Source organism: Eschrichtius robustus, chromosome 11 (assembly GCF_028021215.1).
Source record: "Eschrichtius robustus isolate mEscRob2 chromosome 11, mEscRob2.pri, whole genome shotgun sequence".
NCBI lineage: Eukaryota > Metazoa > Chordata > Mammalia > Artiodactyla > Eschrichtiidae > Eschrichtius > Eschrichtius robustus.
This window is the reverse complement of record NC_090834.1, coordinates 35432970-35440565: the sequence shown is the minus strand read 5'-3', so window position 1 is coordinate 35440565 and position 7596 is coordinate 35432970. Positions and strand designations below refer to the sequence as shown.

Below are 7596 nucleotides of genomic sequence, written 5' to 3'. Positions count from 1 at the left end.
GCACTGTTGTACACTGTTGTTGGAAATGTAAACTGATGAAGCCTGTATGGAAAAGAGTATTGAAGTTCCTTAAAAAAAGAAAAAAAGAACTACCGTGTGATCCATCAATTACACTTTTCTGTATATATGTGGAAAAAATGAAAACACTAATTCAGGAAGATATGTGAACCCCAATGTTCATAGCAACACTATTTACAATATTCAAGACATGTAAGCAACCCAAGGGCCCATCAACAGATGATTGGCTTAAGAAGATGTGGTATGTAATATTACTCAACCATAAATAAAAAGAAATTCTGCTATTTACAGCAACATGGATGGACCTAGAGAATATTATGTTTCATTAAATCAGTCAGGCAGAGAGAGACAAATACTGTATGATATCACTTATATGTAGAATCTAAAAAAGAATACAAATGAATGCATATGCAAAACAAAAACAGACTCACAGATACAGAAAACAAACTTGTGGTTACCAAAGGGGAGAAGGAAGAGAAGGGAGGGACAGATTAGGGGTATAGGATTAACAGATACAAGCTCATATTTATAAAATAAATAAAGAAAAAGGATATACTGTATAGCACAGGGAATTATAGACATTTTCTTGTAATAACCTATAATGAAGTATAATCTGAGAAAATACTGAATTGCTATGCTGTACACCTAAAACTTATATAATGTTGTAAATCAACTATACTTCAATAAAAAATTAATAAGGGGAAAATAAAATAAAAATAAAAAGAGAATATCAATCTGTACATAATCATGCTTACATATTTTAGACAATTTTCCCTTAAAAGAAAGCTAATTGAGGCTGTCCATTTTTCTCAGCACCACTTATTGAAGAGACTTTCATTTCTCCATTGTATATTCTTACCTCATTTGTCATAAATTAATTGCTCATATAAGTGTGGGTTTATTTCTGGGCTCTCTCTTCTGTTCCATTGATTCATGTGTCTCTTTTTGAGCTTGTACCACACTGTTTTGTTACTGTAGCTTTGTAGTATAATTTAAAAGTGGGGAGTTTTGTACCTTTGTTCTTCTTTTTCAAGATTGCTTTGGATACTCAAACTCTTTTCTATTTCCACAAATTGTTGTATTATTTGTTCTAGTTCTGTGAAAAATGCTCTTGGTGTTTTGATAGAGATTGCACTGAATCTGTAGATTGCCCTGAGAAGTACAGCCATTTTAACAATATTAATTTTTCCAATTCATGAGCATGGTATATCTTTCCATTTGTTTATGTTATCTTCAATATCTTTCATCAGTGTCTTATAGTTTTCAGAGTAAAAGTCTTTCATCTCCTGGTTAGATTTATTCCTAGGTATTTTATTCTTTCTGATGCAATTGTAAATGGGATTGTTTTCTTAATTTCTTTTTCTAGTACATTTTTATTAGTGTATAGAAACGTAACAGATTTCTGCATATTAATTTTGTGTCCTGAAACTTTACTGAATTCATTATTTCTATTAGTTTTTTGATGTAATCTATAGGGTTTTCTATATATAGTATTGGGCTGGCCAGAAAGTTCACTCAGGTTTTTCTTGTAACAGCTTACGCACAAACCCGAACGAACTTTTTGGCCAATCTAATATCATGCCATATGAAACAGTGACAGTTTTATTTCTTCCTTACTATTTGGATTCAGTTGATTTTGTTGTTGTTGTTGTTGTTGTTGTATGATTTCTATGGCAAGGATTTCCAATACTATCTCTTTTTTTTTTTTTCAAAAAAATATTTATTTATAAAAAATACAATGGGATAAGTTTATGCTGAGAAATGCAGCAATAAATACAGTGGAAGAAAACAGAGCAACTCTACATCAATACATTGGCACAAACAGGAAGAGCAAACACACCCCCCAGACATCAATGGCTACAGGCCAGTTTTGTACACACTCCTTTCAAAACACCACTCGGAAAAGATCTTGTCGGCTTAGGTAAGAATGAGTACACATATAATCACAAATGCACACTGATCAGGACTTTATTTAAAAATTAGCAAACAATACTGTAGAAACATTGATATATAAATTTCTAAAATGCTGCATCTTAAATTTAGTTGGCAAAGAGCACACAGCTATAAGCATGAGTTTAGTCTTCCATGTAGAAACCAGATACTAAACTGTAAAAAAAGAAAAAAAAAAAGCTTCCTATTGTTTGAAAATACCAATTTAAGTAGAGGATTGTAAAAATGCATAGATCTTTAATAAAAGAATTGACTGTACAAGAGTACTCCCCTTTCACCATACTCCTTTTTACTTCATATGCGAGTTATTGGTTATGCTGTAGGATTTAACTGTTACAGCACTAAAAGGCAACTATTTAGGGAAGAGGCAGAAAAAGGAAAAAGGAATGTATGTAAGGCAGTATTTCCTTTAGGTACAATAAGCATAATCGTGTTTTAGGAAGACAAGGTAAAAATTACTCAAGGCTAGCTTGGTTCTCACTGAATAAAGACAACGGGTTAAATACTGAGCTCCTCTGTGAATCTAATAATCGATGCCTTGGTCTCTATATTGGTAATCTCTGGGGTACTTGGTCATCTTGGTACTTGCCATGATATTCATCTGGGTATTCTGCCTGATAATCACTATCACTGATTTCCGACCCATTTGTTCCGGTTCCTTGGCTTCCATTGTGAATGACAGGTTCTGTGGGAGCAGCACAGTATTTGGGTTCATATACTTGCCACCCAAGCCCATATACACTCATTCCTTTCTGGGAAGCGACTTTCTTGGTACCCATCTGTAGAGAAATTGTCGAGTTGTCCACGGCTTGTAATGTTAGCTTCTGAGCGTAGATGTCTCTTCAGGTACCCCGGGGCTAACATCCCCGCCTGACTGGCTCCTTTGTTGGTGCCCATCTGCAGACTAACCGTGGTCTGATCAGAAGGTTTGTCAGTTTGCATTTTGGGATCATAAAGATGCCTCCTAGTCCCATAGGCTGTCATACCTGCTTGGCTGGCGCATTTGTTGGTTCCCATCTGTAAACCAATTACACTTTATCCAGCTTTTAATTTTCCTTCATCAAAACGTCTTGTTTGTTTTTCTGCATACTTAACTCCAGTGTCAATGGTTGTATGGAATCCTTTTGTTTTAGCCAGACCTGCTAGGGCCACCAGCATAGTCTGAACCTGGGTCATGTTTCCATTTTCAAAAAGATCATTTGCTTCAAATATGTCATGTGGCTTCATACCATAAGCCTGAATAGCTTTGATAAAGTTGCCAATATTCTCCAACTGAGGCCAGTTTAATGAGGACTCATTGACCTTCTTCACTGAGCCCGGCTGTTAGCTTGTTTCTGAGTTCACAGAGGATTATGCCATCTTTTAAGCCCAGCTGAAAGTTGGTGCCAATGCTCATGCCGGTCACCTCTTCTATCCAATTGTGAAGATGTTCTTCTGCTTGATGATCATACTTGGAAGCAATCTTGTTCTTGACTTCGGCCGAGAGTCCATAGGAAGGGCCCTTGTTGAAGTGGGTCATGATGATTCGGTCGGCGGGAAGAGGCTGAGCTCTGGTCCGGGGGTTTCTCGCGCTCGGCTTCCCCGCTCCTGGCCCCGAGGAGTGGCCGCACCACAAGATGCTCGGAGCTCGCTCCCCTGGGCAGCGCATGAACCGCCAGGAGGTGGCGGTGGGGCGCGGGCGGTGCCTCGGCTACTCACTCGGACGAGGTCCCGCAGAGCCTCCCGGTCGGCTCCGGAGTCCCACATGAACTCTCCAATACCATCTTGAATAAACATGGCAAGAGTGGGTGTTCTTGTCTTGTTCTTGAACTTAGAGAAAATGGTTTCAGCTTTTCACCATTGAGTATAATGTTGGCAATGGGTTTTCATATATGGCCTTTTTAATAGTATGTTCCCTCTATACCCACATTGTTGAGAATTTTTATCATAAATGGATGTTAAATATTGCCAAAAGCTTTTTCTGCATTTTTTGGGATGATCATGATCACTTGATTTTTTTTCCAATGCGTTAATGTGATGTATCATTTGTTGATTTGTAGATACTGAACCATTCTTGCATCCCTATGATAAATCCACTTCATCAAAGTGTATGATTTTTTAATGTATTGTTCAATTTGGCTAGCTTTCTTTTCTGTTAAGCTTGTGTGATTTCCACTACTCTGCTTCCAGTTCACTCATCCATTCCTCTTTCTTATCTAATCTACTCTTGATTCCTTCTAATGTATTTTTAATTTCAGTTACTGTATTGTTCAGTGCTGTTTGGTTCATCTTTATAGTTTCTAACTCTTTGTTAAACTTCCCACAGTGTTCAGCCATTCTTCTCCCCAATTCTTTGAGCATCTTTGTAATCTTACCTTGAACTCTTTATCGGGTAGATTGCTTATCTCCACTTCACTTAGTTCTTCTTCTGGGGTCTTATCTTATTCCTTCATCTGGATCACATTCCTTTGTTTTATTTTGCCTAATTCAGTGGTTTTATTTCTATGAAATTAGTAGGTTGGTTACATTGCCTGATCTTGCAAAAGTGGCCTTATGTAGGAGATGTCCTATGGAGCCCAGCAGCACACTCTCCTCTGCTAAGCAGAGCTATATTCTCTAGGAGTATCCTCTATGTGGGCTGCATGGGCCCTTCTCTTATGGTAGAGCTGACTGCTGTGGGCATGCTAATAGGCATGGCTGACTCCTGGCCTGGTTGGTTGCCAGGCTCTGCCTAGTGTGGAGGCTCCAACCAATGGTGGGTGGGGCTGAGTCCTGTTGTCTGGCTGTATGACCCAGGGAGTCCCAGTCCTGGTGCCAGCCCACTGGTGTACAAGACTGGGTTACAGGATAGCTGGCTGCAGGACCAGGGGTCCCAGAGCTGGTGTTGCCTACTGGTGGGTAGGCCAGTGCCTGGGCTTGTGCTGGCCCACTGGTGGGTGGAACTGGTGCCTGACATGGCTGGCTGAAGGCCCCAGGGTGTACTGTAGCTAGGGTCTCCTGCTGGTGGGTAGGGAATGTACCAGGGGGTACTAGGGCTAGAGCCCACCCACTGTTGGCTGAGACCAGATCCTGGGGCTATTGCCTGCTCACTGGTGGGTGGAGCTGGGTCCTGGGTTCTTTTACTCTGGGGCCCAAGACTGAGCCAGCTGGTGTGTGAGGTTGGATCCTGGGCTAGTCTTGGCCCACTGGTGGGTGGGGTCAAATCCCAGGGTGGCTGGCTCTGGGGCTGTAGTGGTCCCAGGACTAGTGTCCACATGTTGGTGGGCAGATCTATGGACCAGGGTTTCTGGCTTTGGGGCCCTGGGGCTCCTGGAGCTGGTATTGGCCTGCTGGTTGGTGGGGCCAGGTCCAGGGCCCTCTGTTGTATGATGTTGTGTCTCAGGAGACTGGGGTGCTCAGTGGAGGTCTATGGAAGCCTGTCTTCTGGTTGGGAGAGCTGTGTATCCATGTAGTTAGCTGCTTGGCTTCAGGGTTCCAAGGACTGTTCCTTACTGGCTGGTGCCTACTGACTGGCAGGGCTGGACTGCAGCACTAATAAGCTAGAGGGAGGACTCCAAAACTGTGTTTACCAGAAAGAGTTCCCTAAAATTGCTGCTGCCTGCATCTGTGTTCTGAGCATGAGTCCTAGTTGCCTTGTGCCTCTCCAGAATACTCTCCAAGATCAGCAAGTGAGTCTGACCCAGGCACTTTTCAAATTATTTCTTCTGCCCTCGGTCTTGGAGCATGTGAGATTTTGTGTGTGACTTTTAAGAGCAGAGTCCTGGCTTTCTACAGTGCTGGGGCTCTCCTGAAAGTAAGTCCCACTGGCCTTCAAAACCAAATGTTCTGGGTGTTCTTCTTCTTGGTACAGGACCCCTAGGCTGGGTAGTCCAAAGTGATATTTGGACTCCTCACTACTTGGGGAGATCCTCTGCAATTGTGATTATTCACCCATTTGTAAGTTGCCTACCCAGGGGTATGGGTCTTGACTATACCAAGTCTCTACCCATCCTACCTGACTCATTGTGGTTCCTTCTTTATATCTTTAGCTGTAGATGTTTTCTGCTAGTCTTCAGGTCATTCTCATCAATAGTCACTCTATAAATATTTGTAATTTGGTTGTCCCCATGGGAGGAGGTGAGCTCAGGGTCTTCTTACTCTGTCATCTTGGCCAACCGATTTCAACTAAAAAAAAAAAGAATGTGTCTCAGCCTCTTCTACCACTTCAGTGTGGGTTATTTTCTTGTTTACTGATGTGTAGGAGTTGATCAGCTAGTTTTAGTATTTTTTCAGAGGTAATTGTTCCATATGTAGCTATAGATTCTGTACGTCCCTGGGATGAGTTGAGTTCAGGATCCTCCTTCATCACCATCTTGAACTGGAACTAGCTTTGTTTTTAATCCCTGAATATTTGAGAGTTGAGTGTAAAAAGTGGAATTTCTATGTCTTTTGCATTACCTTCTATATCCTGAAAAATTATCTTATTTTTCTATAAATGATTTTTTAAAAATTATCTTTCTCCTGAACTCTTTTGCATATTCAGTTTTACTCTAATAATTTTTTAGTTTCACAAGGAAGAAGCATCCATGTGTGGTTACATATTCTTTAGGATTCATTGAGCAGTTTTGCTATCAGAAATTAACATGGCAGAATAATGCATTTCTATTTGTTTCTTCATTGTGTATGATTAGACAGGTATGAAAGGTTTCATGAAAAAAAAACAGTATTTATGTAAAATTATTATTTATTGGAAATTCCCTTGGACAATTACTGTTTTCATCCTCTGATAAGGTTTCTCTTTCAAGATTATTTTGTTAAAAGGTAGAGACTGCTCTCTGTTGAGCCTTGTGTTACCCCAGGTAAAGCAATCTAATCTATATGTTGGAAGACTGCTAACTTTTCTTTTTTTTTTTTTTGAGAGGAATTTAAAGGACACTGGATTTTGATTTGATTCATTCATTTTAGCTCCTTAAAGTTGTAATAAATTCTACAAGTTATTCATAAATCAACAAACAGAGCACATTGAAACCAGAGTTTATACGTTGTAAAGTATTGCATTTCATAAATCCCTGCTTTTTTTTTTTTTTAAACATCATTATTGAAGTATAATTGCCTTACAATGGTGTGTTAGCTTCTGCTTTATAACAAAGTGAATCAGTTATACATATACAATATGTTCCCATTTCTCTTCCCTCTTGCATCTCCCTCCCTCCCACCCTCCCCATCCCACCCCTCTAGGTGGTCACAAAGCACCGAGCTGATCTCCCTGTGCTATGCGGCTGCTTCCCACTAGTTATCTATTTTACATTTGGTAGTGTATATATGTCCATGACACTCTCTTACCCTGTCACATCTCACCCCACCCCCTCCCCATATCCTCAAGTCCATTCTCTAGTAGGTCTGTGTCTTTATTCCCGTCTTGCCACTAGGTTCTTCATGGCCTTTTTTTTTTTTCCCTTAGATTCCGTATATATGTGTTAGCATACTGTATTTGTTTTTCTCTTTCTGACTTACTTCACTCTGTATGACAGACTCTAACTCCATCCACCTCATTACAAATACCTCCATTTCATTTCTTTTTATGGCTGAGTAATATTCCATTGTATATATGTGCCACATCTTCTTTATCCATTCATCTGTTGATGGACATTTAGGTTGCTTCCATGTCCT

The 7596-nt window shown here is 40.1% G+C and overlaps 1 pseudogene; it reads right to left on the bottom strand.

Moving 5' to 3' along the window:
* Nucleotides 1-2152: 2152 nt before the first annotated feature.
* LOC137771560 (calponin-3 pseudogene) lies at nucleotides 2153-3585 on the bottom strand (annotated as a pseudogene).
* Nucleotides 3586-7596: the final 4011 nt, after the last annotated feature.